Source organism: Sorghum bicolor, chromosome 2 (assembly GCF_000003195.3).
Source record: "Sorghum bicolor cultivar BTx623 chromosome 2, Sorghum_bicolor_NCBIv3, whole genome shotgun sequence".
Taxonomy (NCBI): domain Eukaryota; kingdom Viridiplantae; phylum Streptophyta; class Magnoliopsida; order Poales; family Poaceae; genus Sorghum; species Sorghum bicolor.
Genome location: NC_012871.2, coordinates 3296244 through 3311541, shown reverse-complemented (window position 1 = coordinate 3311541; position 15298 = coordinate 3296244).

Genomic DNA, 15298 nt, shown 5'->3' with positions numbered 1-15298 from the left:
CAGGTCAGCTCCACAACCTCCGACACCAGTCGCTCAACCTCGGGAGGTGAATCACACATTCCCTCAAACCTTCTACCACTCATATGTCGGAGGATCAAGCCAGCAGCACCCAGCCCCAGTTCAGTCGAACGCGCTCGCCTCCGCTTACTATCCCAGCTTCCTACCAGCTTGGCGCCCAGCACATCAGCCCGCAGATCACAACCTTCCACCAAACTATGTTCCTCCACGATCCCCACATATTACATACATCGAAACCCCGCAGCCCCGCCAGCAGTCACTACCTCCTCCCCCAAATCAGCTACAGCTACTCCAAGCCCCACCTCCACCAAAAACCGAACCCCACCCTGATAATCAAATCGGCCCTCATACACCCCTGCCCACGATTGGAATGATCCTACCAATAGCTGGAGGATCCTCGATGGAGTTCCAGACAAAGAAGCAGAAGAAGGATCACCTTCGGCTCGTCAACAACGTTGCAGTTCAAGGGCCGGTCAGATGCACTGATTGGTCCAGAACCCCGATAACCTTCACCGAGGAAGATCTAAGGTTGGAAAGCTACCCACATACAGATGCCTTGGTCATAACAACGAATGTTGCGGGTTGGGGAGTGAGCAGGATCTTAGTGGATTCAGGGAGTTCCGCAGACATAATATTTGCCGGAACCTTCGACCAAATGAAGCTCAGCAGAAGCCAGCTCCAACCTTCGGAATCACCTTTGATTGGATTCGGAGGAAAGCAAATACATGCTCTGGGAAAGGTCGCCCTGCCCGTATCCTTTGGCACATCGGAGAACGCAAGAACAGAGTATGTCACCTTCGACGTGGTAGACCTGCACTACCCATACAACGCCATATTCGGGCGAGGATTCTTGAACAAGTTCAATGCGGCCGCCCATATGGGATACTTGTGCATGAAAATCCTAGCTTTGCACGGAGTGATCACGGTTCACGGGAGTCAAAAGGAGGCGAGGAACATAGAGAAAGCAATCTACAAGTCTTTGCGGAACATAAATTCTGTGGACTCCACGCAACAAGAAGCTTCCCAGCCACCAGACATGCCAAGGGGGAAGACAGACCTGGCTGATCAGGAGGAAACGAAATGTGTCCCTCTGCAGGAGGCCGTTCCAGATAGGAAGGTCACCATCTCTGCCACCATCAGTACAGAGGAGGAGCTCGAGTTGCTGGACATACTGCAAAAGAACCAAGATATCTTCGCCTAGAGTGCTGCCGACCTGCAGGGAGTCAGCAGAGATATCATAGAGCATTCGCTGGACATCGATCCGAGAATGAGGCCGAAGAAACAGAGACAAAGGAAAATGTCTGAAGAAAGAACCTTAGCCGCGAAGGCAGAGGTACAAAGACTTCTTGACGCAAAGGTCATCAGAGAGGTCATGTACCCGGAGTGGTTGGCGAATGTGGTCCTGGTCCCCAAGAAGAATGGTAAAATGAGAATGTGCATAGACTTCACAGATCTTAACAAGGCTTGTGTCAAAGACTCCTTCCCCTTGCCAAGGATAGATACCTCCGTTGACAAAGCTGCTGGTTGCCAGAGAATTTCACTACTGGATTGTTTCTCCGGATACCACCAAATTTGGCTCAAAAAAGAAGACGAGGGGAAGGCAAGCTTCACAACCCCATTCGGCACGTACTACTACACCAGAATGCCGGAAGGTCTTAAAAACGCTGGAGCAACCTTCTCCAGAATGATGGGGAAGGTTCTGGGAAGTCAGCTGCAGAGAAACATCATAGCCTATGTTGACGACGTTGTCGTCATGAGCAAGCGCAAAGAGGATCATATCAAGGACCTACAGGAAACCTTTGTCAACCTCAGATCCGCTGGGCTGAAACTCAACCCGGAGAAATGCGTATTCGGGGTCAGCAAAGGAAAAATGCTAGGATATATCATCAGCTCTGAAGGAATCAGAGCTAACCCAGACAAGACGAAGGCAATCATGTCAATGGCAGAACCTTCAAGCAAGAAAGAAGTGCAAAGGTTGACTGGCCGAATAGCAGCCCTCAACAGATTCATTTCAAGATCCGCAGAATGAAGCCTTCCATTCTTCAAAGTGCTGAGAGGAGGAGGCAAAACAGAATGGGGTCCAGAACAATCAGAGGCCTTCAGGCAACTCAAGAGCTATATCGCAACCAACCTGGTGGTAACTGTGCCCGAGCCGGACACTCCACTACTGCTGTATGTGGCTGCCTCCGAGCACGCCGTCAGTGCTATTTTGGTACACGAGACAAGCGACAGTAAGGGAACACTGCAAAGACCCGTCTACTATGTGTCCGAAGCTCTGTCAGGAGCAAAGTTGAATTACACGGAGGTAGAGAAAATCGCGTACGCAGTCTTGTGCGCATCAAGGAAGCTCAAGCATTACTTCCAAAGCCATGAGATCAAAGTACCCACTTCACAGCCATTGGGTGATATCCTTAGGAACAAGGAGGCTTCCGGACGTATAGGAAAATGGGCGGCTGAACTATCACAGTTTGACATCACCTATGTCCCTAGAACCTCCATCAAATCTCAAGCCCTGGCTGACTTCATGGCGGATTGGACACCTTCGAACAAAAAAGAGGAGAAGGTAGTCGACCAGCCATGGACACTGTACACAGATGGCGCCTGGGGGCAGTCAGGAGCAGGAGCAGCAGCCGTTCTGATCGCGCCATCCGGACTCAAGCTAAAATATGCTGCGAGACTCGAATTCAAAGCAACAAACAACATAGCTAAGTATGAAGGTCTCATCCTTGGGCTGAACAAAGCTAAGGCTTCCGGAGCAAAAACCCTACTCATCAAAACAGACTCCCACGTGGTGGCAGGACAAGTGGAGAAGGAATACCTAGCACACAACCCGGAGCTGGCAAGATATCTGGCCGTCGTAAGAGGCCTGGAGAGAAGGTTCGAGGGATTCACTCTGCATTACATTCCTAGAGCCGATAACTACGAGGCAGATGAGCTAGCAAAGGCAGCAGCCAACAACACCCCCTTGCCAGAAGGAACCTTCTACCAAATCGTCGCAGCACCCGCAACTGAATCGTTGCCGAAAGCTTTTCGCTCAGTCCTGCTGACAGAAGGCGAGGATTGAAGGCAAGCAATAGTTGATTCTCTCAAAGGCAAAATGGCTGCAGATGACGAAGCATTAGCCAATAGGATAGAGGTAAGAGCAAGGAATTATACCACCATTGACGGGGTCCTGTACAAGAAAGGCGTAGTCCAACCTTTGCTGAGATGCATATCACAAAGCGAAGGCAGAGAACTCCTGAAAGAGATACACTCTGGAATATGCGGTTCTCACATTGGACCTCGTGCATTATCTGCTAAAGCATTAAGACAAGGCTTCTACTGGCCAACCCACATCAAAGATGCTCAAGAAATAGTGAAGACATGCAAAGCTTGCCAAACCTTCTCACCAATTCAATCAGGACCTTCAGCACTAACTCAGCTCATACCAGCATCATGGCCGTTGCAGAGATGGGGAATGGACCTGGTAGGACCAATGCCAACTGCCCAGGGGGAAACAAATTCGCCGTCGTGGCCATCGAATACTTCACAAGATGGATCGAAGCTAAGCCACTGGCAACCATAACCTCTGAAACAATCAGGAAATTTTTCTGGCAGAACATAGTCTGCAGATTCGGAGTTCCAAGCTTGCTCACAGTTGACAATGGGAAGCAGTTTGATTCAGACAGTTTCAAAGAATTCTGCCATCACATAGGAACCAAAATTGCTTTCGCGTCTGTTTATCACCCACAGTCAAACGGAGCCGTGGAGAGAGCAAACAGAACAATATTCTCCGCAATCTCCAAGACCTTACTCAACCTACGCAAGGGGAAATGGGTTGAAGAACTACCCAGAGTTGTATGGTCACATAACACAACAGTTTCAAGAACAACTGGGTTCACTCCATTCAAGCTCTTGTATGGGGAAGAGGCAATGTTGCCCGAAGAAATCAAACACCAAAGCCTGCGTTCCATGAAACAGCAGTTGGCTGAAGATGAAGAATACTGCAAGGAAACCTTAGAATCAATAAGACTTGAGGCAGTGGAAAACATTACCAGGTATCAACAAGAAACCAAAAAATGGAGAGACCGCAAGGTAGTACGGAAAGACATACAAGATGGGGACCTGGTACTCAGGAAAAAAGGAGATCACTCAAACACTGGTAAAATTGCAACCCAAGTGGGAAGGACCTTATACAGCAATACAAGCGGGAAGGTCGGGATCCTTCTACCTGAAAGACCTCGAAGGTAGAACCTCCACCCACACGTGGAACGTCGACAATCTACGAAGATTTTACATTTGAGTGTAAGGATGACTCCCGCAAAATAAGCGGCGGCATCCACGTCCCTAAATACGCTTGTTTTCTTTTTCTCTCTACTTTTTCGCACTCCAAGGTCTGCACTCTTTTCCTCACAGGGGTACTCCTACTAGGAGGTGAGGTTTTTAACGAGGCAGAACCTATGTAAAAACCTCTGAGATGTAAAGAGGAATCCACCCCAGAACCAAAGCTCAAAAGTCGAAAAACAGCCAGCAACGAGGCTGTAGCATTCGACAAAACATCACGTGATCACAAGGACCCTCCACAGCTTTCATCCAAAAGCTAAGAAAGCTCGGAACGTCCTCAAAGGTGAAAAAACACCAAATCCTTAGCAGAAGACCTAGCCAAGAGCAGGGCAGCAAGGACAACTTGGCCAAAAAGTGAAAAAGACCTGTCCTCCTCAGGCATCACAACATGGTCAGAAGGGACAAAACCTTCAAACCTGACAAAGACCTGAAGACAATCAGGCATCAGGGACCATACTACTTCTGCCAAAAGGCAGCGAAGATTCCACTAACTAAAAAAAAGTAAACAACCTTCACCAAGGAAAGATCGAAGGTATCCTGCTCCTCCAAGCAGACCTCTGGCACACAAAATGTGAAAATAAAACAAACCCCACGAAAATCCTCAGTCATGTAAAATAGAACCAACTACCACAACAATCACAACAACCATCCATAACTCGAAAATAACTTCTAACCTAACAAGGTACGCGCGATAAATGCACGAAACCTTATAAAACCAGGCACACCACGCCCCTCCTCCCTCAGTCAGGATCAGTATACACAGACCCAACCAACAAGTGCAAACCTAGCAATCAAAAAAGAAAAATCCTAGGTCACCATGGAAGCAGGAGTTAGCCTCACAGCAGCAACAAAAGTTGGTACTGCACGAAGCTTCGTAATGTTAGAACCACGGCGTTGTGATGAACATCGACTACAGAGTCGTGTACAGCCACAACAAAACAATTACAAGTGAGACTCAGAGGTCTCTGAAGGGTATCGCACGAAGTCTCGTAACATCTCTTCAGAACCTTCGACAAACATACCCGAAGGTTCTCCTCGACAACACTCCACGGGAGTCGAGCAAAGGAAAAAATAGCACAATTCAGCAGAGGATCCTCCGTACCAAAAAAAGCGAAGGTCCTAAGGCCAATAAGCGGCGATCCTGCGCACAAGAAACGACCACCATCGCCTTCGCAACATCAAACATCAAGTATGAAGGTACCACAGCAAGACAAAGATCCTCAGGATCAGCACCACCATGACGTTTCAATGTATAAACACTGTGTACAAAATCGCGAAGGTTGTAATAGAAACACAGCTAAGAGTGCGGTGAGCGTAGCCAAGGCAATCGTAAAAATGACTAATCTTTATTAAACAGTGCGCAGAACAGCAGTTTACAACCAAAAACGGCAAACATCCTTCGACCGTCAAAAGTCGAAGGTTCTAAGACTCTCGCACAATTTTTACATACGAATCCGGAAAAAGCCTAAGATCATCGTAGTAATCTTCAACAAGAAAATCAACTAAGTCATCAATACTACGCGTAGGATACTTATGGCGCCACCAATCAATTAGATAATCCCTCGCGTACAGATCTCCACGCTTGAACGTCACCGGGGTAACGTAGCTTCCTTCGACAAAGTTCGAAGGAAGAACAACCTTCGGAGCAGATCTCACAACCTGCGCAAAAAGAGAAATTTCAAAACCAACCCTAACGAAGGATAAAACCAAAACGTATAACGAAGCTTTCGAACCTCCGGAAAACCATGCAGAAAAGGCTCAGCAACATCCTCGGGAACCTCCGTCACCCAGCGTACCCTATCCTTCTCACCAAAGATGCGAAGGATAGGATATGGCAACTGCATAAACACATCAAAACATGTCAAACAAATAAACGCATAGTCCACGATAAGCCAAAAAAAGACAAAAACAACAACCTAAGCCGGAGGCCATGAACCTCGGCGCGCAAGCGACCGAACGAATTCATATCGTTCGTCATCTAGGTTGTATCCAACAAACTCAAACATATCCACCACTCTCATGTTGGGGAAGGCAATCCGCCAGTACTCCAACAACTCGCCAGAAGCATAAATTCCTTTATAGAAAATTGAAAGCGGAATTTCGCTAAGATCCTGCGCAGATCCTTCGCCAGAGACCTGCGCAGGATCAAAGTGTAAAACAAAGGCTTATCCAAAAACAACTCTTTATATTACATTTTTCAACAGTCTTTACAAATTAATCAGAACCTTCGGCCTTACAAAAAGCGTCAAACATATAGACGCAAAAAAGCTAAGAAAAAACCTACAAACTAAAAAGCCTCACACCTGAGGCGGAGGAGGGGCAGAAGTCTCGGGCTGCGCCGAATCCTTGCCGCCAGATTCCTCTGGAGCCTTAGCACTCGCGTCACGAACCTCCGCCTCAGCCTGAGTCGAAGGACGCGCTTCGCTAGCGGGACGCGAAGGACGGGGCTTGTCAACCTTAGCCGCCCTCTTGGCAATCTCCTGGAAATCAACAAACTTAAGTAACATTGCAAAGCAGCAAAACAGAATACCAAAAGAGAAACCAAGTCAAAGAATACCTCAGCGCGACGAGCCTCCGCCATCTTCTTCGCCTCAGCCCGCCCAAACCTAATCCAGAACGAACTAATGAAGTTCCGGACAGATTTGCACAGGCTCGAGGTGCCCTCGCCAACATCCTCCGCCGACGCAAACTCCTCCTTGGCAACTCCCTCCACGTGGGAGCAACCTCCGCGGCGCAGCAGCTTAGCAAAGGAGCTAACCGCGGCCAAAGCCCCAAAATCAACAGCACCCCCGACAAAGTCAGGGAGCATGCGGATATGAGACTTCAGCCATGCGAGGCCAGCCCCAACGTCGCCGCTGGGCGGAGGAGCAGAGGTGCTGCCCCTAAACTGCGCCAGCGAGTCGGCATAGAGCCCAACAATAGCTGCAGCCTCCGCTTCCGCCTTCTGCATGCGCGTCTGCAGCTCAGCCGCAGACGACCGCTCAGCATCAAGCTCCTTGCGAAGGCGGTCAGCAATGTCCTCCGCCTTCTCGGCTCGCTGTAGGGCCAAGTCCCTAGCTCTCCCCGCCTCAGTGACATTCGTGCGGAGGATAGCCACCGAAGCTTCGGCATCTTCTTTCTCCTTCTTCAAGACCTTCGACCCAGCCTTGTAATCATCCCTTTCCTTTCTCAGGGACTCAATTTCCCGCCGGACGGAAGAAAACTCCCTAACTTCCTCCGTCAGGCGAGCCTTCTCAGCCTCCAAAGTTTCATTTTCCTTTTTAAGAGCCTCAATGGCTTCATCACGGCAAATAACCTCTCGGGAGCACCGCTCCTCCAAGGCAGCAGCCATGTGATGACCCTGCCCAAAAACAACACACATGAAACCTCCGAATAAAAAACGGCGAAGGAAAATACAACACATCACAAACATACAAGGCTATGGTGCTCATATTGCACGCGGAGGAGCGTGTCAAAGTCCATGCCGCGGAGCTTCTGACGAAAACGATCTGTAAAGCAAAAAAAAGTAAGAAAAAACATCGTAAGAACCAAAAAACCTTTGGCGGAGGCCAGACAACGAACCTCCGACCAAGGAATGAACCTCGCGCAAGGCACCAGTCAAACCTGTGATCGAAGGATCAGAAGCACCTGCGCAAAACCAAAACCAACCTTAGAATAAAATACCAAAAAACAAACCAATGGATAGAACAAAAAATAAGAAACTTACCGGGGCCAAGTACATCAGCAGGCGAAGGCCTGCTGGCTAACGCAGAAGGCGCAGGCTCATGCCGCGGAGGAACGGCAAGTCCTTCCTGCGCAACGCTGGCGCCTTTAGCCATCTCCTCCGCGGTAGCCAGCCCAGCAAAAACATTCGCTAAAAAATATACAAAAAACATGAGACCAAGTCAATCAAAATATGCATAAAAACACATAATCAACAAAAAATCATTACCCATGTACAACGAATTAATACCGTCACCAGCCGGACGAAGGGGAGCCTCCGCCCTCCTGAACCTACGAACAGAGGCGGACTCAGCTTCATCGCTGGACTCCACCTGCACCTCCTTAGGCGGGGAACCTCCTCCAGCAGATACCTCCCGTGCAGGACTCGCCTGTCGTGCAGGACTCGCCTCCAGTGCAGGACTCCCCCTAGGGGCCTCCGCGTCGGAGGAATCTTCACCAAGAAGCGACGCAAAAGGCGCCCGCACAGACGAGGCCGCACGGGAAGCTTGAACCTCAGGACCTCCGCCAGCAGCAACGGCCTCTGCAGGAGCAGAAGCCACCGAGTTCGACTCGGCAGCAGAAGATCGCGCGGAGGAAGACTCCACAGGAGTCTCCAGCACAACCCCCGCCTTGCGCTTCTTCGCAAGCTGCTTGACTGCGCCCCCCCCCCCTTTCCTCTTCTTTGACTCCGCCAAAGCAACAGCCTTGGAAGAGTCCTTCTTCTCCAATCCAAGCAACACATCCGGAGGAATAACATAATCCTCATACTCGATCCCCAATTCCTCAAAAACACGGTTGAAGCGGGGCACCGTCCCGAGCGCAGACCTCCGCTGGAGATATTCCTTCTCCGAGATCTTCCCGACGATCCTCCGAGCAGAAATCTCCACGCGATCAAGAAAGGACTCCTTGGTCTCATCCTCCGGAAGACCCGCACCAAACCGGAGAAACGGTAACCCCTCCGGAGGACCAAACACAGGGACTTGCACCATCTCAATGGTGAACTCGTCGGCCCTACGGCCAAGGGGCCAGTAGTCAGCAGCGACCATCTCCTCAACCAAATCCCGGCCTCCGGAATATCGGCAGGCCAGCGCAAATGCCTTATCACAGGCCAGTCATTCCTCCGACATTTCCTGCGAAGGATCAACCTTCGAGAAAGGCTTCAACTCCTTCATCAACGATGCGTAAGGGTAAACCTTATCAACGCTGCCATCATCTAAAGTCCTCGACGCAGCGGGGGTCTTCACGTAGAACCAGGCTCTCATCCAATCCTTCTCCCACTTGCCCTTTTGGCAGTAGGAGATCTCGCACCTTGGCCCAGGCATTGTGCGGCGCGGCATGAACGCGCAACTTCCAAACTGCGCAATGCACTCAACACCTTCGGCATCCTTCACCTTCTTAGGTTGACGCTGAAGTTCAAAATACGAGCAGAAAGTATCAATGTGGGGCATGGCTCCGTAGGATTCACACGCCCAGGCAAATTTGCTAAGGGTTAGTATCCCATTGGGGCTGAAATGCTGTAGCTCCACGTTGAAACTCTCCATCACTTCGCGAAGGAAATGATACGGAGGCATCCGAAGCCTGCAGGTGAAGAAATCCCTAAAAACCACCGCATAACCTTCCCCAGGCGCAGGCACCGTTTGACCCACAGGAGGAGCCTCCGCCCGACCATCCTTGAAAAATCTAGCCTCAACCATATCGGCGATATCCTCCGTCCTCACAGTCGACTGCCCAAACTCAAAGCTAATCGCCGCCATCTCCTCAAACTCCTTCGCACTAATCAAGTCACCAACAGAAGCTTCGACGTCAGATAACGTCTCCTCCAGATCTTGAACTTCGGCCACCTCAAGCATCCACTCCTCAAACCTCCGCAACCAACCTCCAGACCTCACACTAAGGAAATTGCGCAAACGACCAGAAAAATCTGACCTCGAAGGACGCGGCGGAGGAAGATGAGCCACCGTATATCCTCCGATAACACTTTGGAACTAAACACAACAAAAACGCACGCGAGCAGCTCAGAGAGAAAGATGTGGCGAAGGAAAATGTGCAGGCAATGAGCGGCAGGTGTGAGAGCTCAGAGCTCCCCAGCATCCCCTTTTATAGGGGGGGGCCTGCGACCTCGCGGCCGTTGCGATTCCCCGCGCCCAACGGCTATAAGCGGAGGAATCTGCCTGACCGTTGCAATTCCCCCAATTCCAACGGCTAATTCCAACGGCTATGACTAAGTGAAAGAAACATTTCTCCGAGACTACTAACAAACACATCCTGCGCACCAGGGGGGAAGGCAGCAACCATGCGCGTAGCCTCCGCAGCGCGGCATGTTTTTGAGCACATGGACCGCAGGAGTGCCATTAGCCCAAAAAGGGGGGAACTGTTGGGGAACGGCTGCATCCTTCCCCCTGATGGCGTCGAGGGTTACCCTTCACCCAAGGAACCTCCGACGCCTGAAACGTCGGAGGATATCCTTCACCCGGGAAGCCTCCGAGCGAATGCGTGCGGGGGACCCTAGAAAGTACTAATGTTGACGACTCGTCTTGTCGTGCTAAGTGTGTGCAGGGACTGAGACTCCGGCGAAGGCCCACAAGCAAAGAAAGGGAGGAACCTCCGACCCTCCCGGGTCCGAGGATAGCAAGAGACGCGGCCAGGCCGAGGAACCTCCAACTCGGCCAGGCTAAGGAACCTCGACGCTTCGGCGTCGGAGGACAGAAGACTGAGCAGGCTGAGGGACCCTCGGAGCGGCCGGGTCGAGCAACCTCCGGTCCAGCCAGACTGAGGAACCTCCGACATTGAAGCGTCGAAGGATCTGCGATTGGGCGAAGGATCCAAGCCTCCATCCAGCTGAAGCCCCGGACAGAGGATAAACGAAGGGCTTGCAATGTGAAATTACGCAGGTGACTTAGAGTCAGTAGACTGCGATGTAAGAATATGCTGGAATATCCCCCCACCGTCACGGGGCATTTATGTAAATGTCATTAGGTCGGTTTCCGGGCCCTATATAAGGGGCGTGATGCCGTCATTAATGACAGAGAGAGAGAGCATTCACTGTATCCAACTACTGTTGAGCCCACTGTCCGTCAGTGCTTAAACCTCTCACGGCACCGAGTGAGAGGGTTCTCGATCCACCGCGTTGCTGGGGAGTGCAGAGAGCCTTTTCCCAACACCCGTCATTGTCAGTCCACAAAGTCGCAAGTCACCGCCAGTCGCGGCCAAAACATCCTTCCAACCGGCCATCTTCTACTCCAAGTCGGCCAAAGATTATAATCCAAACCGCATACAAAGGACTGGATCGTAGAGAGTACCTCAACCATAGCTGCGTCGCGTCGTGTGAAGGAAGGAGAGGAGGCAACGATGGATCTCTCCTAGCCTCGTGTCGCGTGAAGGAAGGAGAGGACGTGGCGATGGATCGTATCTTCTAGTTGCGCGTGGGGAAATAAAAGAGGCGGCGTGAAGAAAGAAGGCGACGGCGCGGGGGAAAGAAGAGTTCGCGCGGGGAGAAGGAGTCCTCGCGGGAAACTACCACAGCGCGTGGGGAGGTCGCGCACGACAAAGAGTCTAAGAAACTAGAGATATCAAAATTGTCAAGCCATTGTGCCTATGCAAAAATGTCAAGTTTGGTCCATCAAATACCAAGTTTGCCAAAATACATAAGTCAAATACAAAACTGTTGGAGAGTAATTTTTAAGATTTTTGGTAAATTTCGGACACATGCCCCGCGCCGTGCTGCTGCCGCCGGCCACCGCTGGCCGCAAGCACGCCCACGCCACGCTGCCGCCGCCGGTGGCCGGACGCACGCCTGCGCTGTGCTGCTTCCCCTGGCTGGATGCACGCCTAGTCAGAACAAAGATTCAGTAAGCGTCAGAAACAAGTACACCAATGGTTCAGGTTCAGTGGCCAAGTCACTAGTCAGCGGCTCTCGATCCTGAATATACTTTTCATTTATTCAATTCTAAACATTTTAAACCAGACACAATATTACTCCACATCTAAAACTGATAAACTAAACTCTTCACTTTAATCTTTTTTATTATGACAGGAGCAAAATGGTTATTTTACTCCGCACTTAATATCGTTAAGTGGTTAAAATGGACGGAAAGCTATACAGGTAAAAGAATTTTGTTTTCATGCCTTGTAGGTAAATACCAAAAAAAAAGCCAAGAAAGGCACAGTTTTTTTTATAAGCCATATAGGTAATTCTCTCTATTTCAATATAGATATCACTTGCCACTAAATGATGCATTGCCATCTTTTTTTACAAATGATGAGCAGTGATTTTAGTAGTAGTAGTATTATATATATATTTGAGCAACCAAAAGGAATGGGGACAATTTAAAATTAACCTTTTTGGTGCCCCTCTTCGTGCTCAATGCGTGAGTGCGTGACCATGCGTGAAGTTAAACATACGCGTATCAATCACTCAGTCAATCAATCAAGGAGAACACACAGAGTCCTGTAATTCAACACACTGATGTCAAAGTTATGATCAAACGCATCTCTCGATTTTTTATGTAAAAAAATTGAATTTTTTTTGAGGAAAGTAAAAAAATTGGATGGTTTGCCCCTACTCTATTTTATGGAGTTTTAGGCTCAAACTTTCTTTAATGGTTGGGCTGTGAGCGAGCCCATGAGCCACAGAGCATACATGTTATGGTTTGCAAATGATGTGATTGTGGCGATGCGCGGGCCGTTCTATGTCCATATAGGCCCGCGACGTGCAAGGGCTTAGGCCTTGTTCAGTTCGCAAAAATTTTCAAAATTCTTCGTCACATCAAATCTTTGGTCGCATGCATGAAGCACTAAATACAGATGAAAATAAAAACTAATTGTACAGTTACCTGTAATTTGTGAGATGAATCTTTTGAGCCTAGTTACTCCGTGATTGGACAATGTTTGTCAAATAAAAACGAAAGTGCTACAGTAGCCAAAACCCAAATTTTTTGCCAACTAAACAAGGCCTTAGATAGCCTAGGATTCCAAGCTTGAACTTGTTCAACAATTGGAGACAAGAGAAAACCAATGAGATGGCATCACTGCACTCAACCATGATTCATACCCTAATTAATTTAAGACAATAGTATAGTTTCGACATCTTCAGCTCAATTTAGTCAAAGTTATTTCGAGTAAGTGAAAATGACAGCTAAAAAGGATGAAGCGAGTATTAATTAAAACTAACTCTAATGATCCAAATAGGACCAATAGGTGAGATAACTTTTGAGCTAAGTTTTTTACTAGTTGTTAGTCAATTGCCAACTAGCTAGTCAACCACATGGATGATTAATTTTAGCACAACTAGTAACTAGCCATATATTTCAAACAGATCAGACACTCCTCATTTCAGTGTTTGTAGCTACCACAACATTTATAAAACTTGAGGCATACGGTCAGCGCAAGTATGGTTTCAATTAGCCCAGAGAGCTGAGTTAGGCATTCCATAAAAGACAATAAATTGATACAACTTAAGCCTTTATTTAGATGTAGTCAGATTTGCATCGACCTACATGTGTTGAGGTTGAATTGAAGTGTAATATGAACTAAATTTCTCTCCAATACATGAAGATTAAATGTGAATCTCAAGGCCTTCGAAGCCATGAAATTGTGTTTTCTATCTATGGATCGATAAAACCTCTCTATGAAATCATTTTTATAAGCAATCCGGGTGGTCAACTTGTTGAATTCCTCTCTCCTTCCTGCAGGGAAGTTCACATTGGCCTTGTTTACTAGCAAAAAATTTTTGTAAAATGTGTGCTGCAGCACTTGCGTTTGTATTTGACAAATATTGTCCAATCATAGGCTAACTAGGCTTAAAAAATTTGTATCGCAAATTACATGTAAACTGTGTAATTAGTTATCTTTTTTTACCTATATTTAATGCTCCATACATGTGCGCAAAATTCAATGTGATGAAGAATTTAAAAAAAGTTTGTAAAATTTGTTGGAAACTAAACAAGGCCAAAATACAGGCAGGATGTGCACGTGTGACGTTACTTGCAGGGAGAATTTAACAAATTGGACACATGCTGCCAAATTAACCTGCAGATTTTGACCGGATTCAGAGAACAAGGTCACACGCTATTTCAGATTACTCACAGTCTTATCCGAAATTCACAGGAGAAGTTGCCTCGAGGCCTCACGCTTATATTCATCGCAGTATATTAATTAATTAATGAGGCCTTGTTTAGTTCACTCTGAAATTCAAAAACTTTTCAAAATTCTCCATCACATCGAATCTTGTAGTACATGCATGAAGTATTAAATATAGACGAAAATAAAAACTAATTGCACAGCTTATCTGTAATTTATGAGATGAATATTTCAAGCCTAGTTAATCTATAATTATACAATATTTGCCATTAACAAACAAAAATGTTACAGTAGCGAAATCCAAAATCTTTTCACAACTAAACAAAGCCTGACTTGAATTGAATTGAAAAAGGGGCAGTAAGTCCAATACTCCAATGTACTGTAGTATTATGGGCTGGGCCGGAAGAAAGGGGAAGAAACAGCTCTGAGCCGGGCGGGCCGAATTTTTATGGGCACGTAACCCTAGTCCGCCGCTCCTGTGCCTCCGCCGCCCCCGATCTTCGCCCCCCGCTTCCAACGCCGGCTTCTGCCACCCGCCCCCTCCACCTCCGCGCCGGCGACATGGTTTCCGCGGCGGCAAGGCTCGGGCTCCGCGCCCCTGTGCTCGGCGCGCGAGCCCTCCTCGGCGCGCCCGCACTCCTCCGCAACCCCGCGATCGGCGCGCCCGCACTCCTCCGCAACCCCGCGCTCGGCGCGCCCGCACTCCTCCGCGCACCTGTCCTCTTCGGCGCGCCCGCCCTCTTCCGAGCTCCCGTCACGACCAACGCCGCCGACGTCGCGAAAAAGCCCACCACCAAGGTCGCCCCGGACAGCGCCAACCTCATCTGGCTGCAGAGGGAGCTCACCGAAGTCTCTGCCTCATCCGCCGCCAGGTTTGGTGCTCTTCATAGGGAGATACTGAGCATGTCGGCGCAGCTGAAGAAGGCACAGGCCGATCACGATAACACTATTTTACAGTGTCAGCGTGATGTCTGCCATGTGATCTGGAGGTCTGGGATCGTGGGGGTTTCTCTTTTCCTCATCACTCTCAACGAGTTAGTTGATATGTGAGTGAGGGATGAGTTTATGTGGGGTGATCGTGAGAAATTCAGGGCAAGTGTAGTTGAACATCTAGAACTCTATTCCAATTATGAATTGCCTATGTCGTAGGTAAAAGAAGGATGTTTTTGTTTGATTG